This window comes from Apodemus sylvaticus, chromosome 3 (assembly GCF_947179515.1).
Source record: "Apodemus sylvaticus chromosome 3, mApoSyl1.1, whole genome shotgun sequence".
Lineage (NCBI taxonomy): Eukaryota > Metazoa > Chordata > Mammalia > Rodentia > Muridae > Apodemus > Apodemus sylvaticus.
In genome coordinates, this window is record NC_067474.1 from 86,874,996 (window position 1) to 86,877,328 (window position 2,333).

Below are 2,333 nucleotides of genomic sequence, written 5' to 3' on the forward strand. Positions count from 1 at the left end.
GTTGCTATTGAAGACCCCCTTTACTCCATAGTGATCTGATAGGAGACATGGGATTAGTTTGATCTTCTTATATTTGTTGAGGTCTGTCTTGTGACCAATTATATGGTCGTTTTTTGAGAAGGTACCATGAGGTGCTGAGAAAAAGGTATATTCTTTTGCTTTAGGATAGAATGTTATATATATATATCTGTTAAATCTAATTCGTTCAAAGGTTCAATTAGTTTCATTGTGTCCCTGTTCAGTTTTTGTTTTCCTGATTGGTCCATTGAGGAAAGTGCAGTGTTGAAGTCACCCACAATTATTGTGTTAGGTGCAATGTGTGCTTTGAGCTTTAATAAAGGTTCTTTTATGAATGAGGGTGCCCTTGCATTTGAAGCATAGATGTTTAGGATTGAGAGTTCTTCTTGTTGTATTTTTCCTTTGACCAACAAGAAGTGTCCCTCAGAGTCTCTTTTGATGACTTTGTCTTGAATGGCTACTCCAGCTTGTTTACTGAGACCATTTGCTTGTAAAATTGTCTTCTAGCCTTTTACTCTAAGGTAGTGTTTGACTTTGACCCTGAGGTGTGTTTCCTGAATGCAGCAAAATGTAGGGTCCTGTTTATGTATCCAGTCAGTTAGTCTATGTTTTTTTATTGGGGCATTGAGTCCATTGATGTTAAGAGATATTAAGGAATAGTGATTGTTACTTCCTGTCATTTTGATGTTATTTTTAAAATTTGATTGTTTAACTTCTTTTGTGTTTGATGAGAGAAGGTTACTATCTTGCTTTCTCCAGGGTAAAGTTTCCCTCCTTGCATTGGTGTTTTCCTCCAATTATCGTTTGTAGGGCTGGGTTTGTGGATAGATATTGGGTAAATTTGGTTTTGTCATGGAATATCTTAGTTTCTCCATCTATGGTGATTGAGAATTTTGCTGGGTATAGTAGTTTTGGCTGGCATTTGTGTTCTCTTAGAGTCTGCCCAGGATCTTCTAGCTTTCATAGTCTCAGGTGAAAAGTCTGGTGTGATTCTGATAGGTCTTCCTTTATATGTTACTTGGCCTTTTTCTCTTACTGCCTTTAATATTCTTTCTTTGTTTAGTACATTTGGTGTTTTGATTATTATGTGACAAGAGGTATTTCTGTTCTTGTCCAGTCTGTTTGGAGTTCTGTAGGCTTCTTGTATATTCATGGGCATCTCTCTCTTTAGGTTAGGGAAGTTTTCTTCCATAATTTTATTGAAGATATTTGCTGGCCCCTTAAGTTGTAAATCTTCACTCTCATCTGTGCCTATAATCCTTAGGTTTGATCTTCTCATTGTGTCCTGGATTTCCTGGATATTTTGGGTTACAAGCTTTTTGAATTTTGCATTTTCTTTAACTGTTGAGTTCATGGTTTCTATGGTATCATCAGCATCTGAGATTCTTTCTTCTATCTCTTGTATTCTATTGTTGATATTTGCATCTATGTCCCCTGATTTCTTCCCAAGGTTTTCTGTCTCCAAAGTTGTCTCCCTTTGAGTTTTCTTAGTTGTTTCTACTTCTGATTTTAGATCCTGGATGGTTTTGCTTAGCTCCTTCACTTGCTTGTTTGTGCTTCCCTGTAATTCTTTAAGAGATTTTTGTGTTTCCTCTTTCATGACCTCAGCCTGTTGACCAAAGTTCTCCTGTATTTCTTTAAGTGATTTTTGCATTTCCTCCTTATTGGCTTTTGTATTCTCCTGAATTTCTTTCAATGATTTTTGTGTTTCCCTTGTAAGGGCTTCTAATTTTTGATCCATTTTCTCCTGAATTTCTTTAAGTATGTCCTTCATGTGTTCCTCTACCAGCATCATGACCAGTGATTTTAAATCCAAATCTTGTTTTTCTGGTGTGATATGGTATCCAGGACATGCCGTTAAAGGGGAATTGTGTTCAGATGCTGCCATATTGCCTTGATTTCTGTTTGTGACATTCCTGCGTTTGCCTTTTCCATCTAGTTCTCACTGGTATTAGTTGGTCTTGTCAATGCTGGACTCAACAGTGCAAGCTGCCTCTTCCCATGTGGCCTCTGGTGCACAGCTGACCTCCTTTACTCCCTGGCGACAGGGTGCTGTGGCCCAGGCTCTTCAGATCCTGAAGCAGACACCTGAAGGCTTTAGCAGGGGCCTGCTGGACTCACCAGAGCACACTGACTCCTCCCAGCCGGCCTCCCGGATGCCCCTCTTGCCTCTTGCAGGACCTGGAGATGTGGCATTGTAGTGCAGGCTGTTCTGGATCTGGAAATGGAGATCTGAAAGCTCCTGCCAGAGGCCTCAGTACTAAAACCCAAGATCCGTGCTGCAGGAGCAAGCTGTGAGCTCCCAGTCTGCTTCC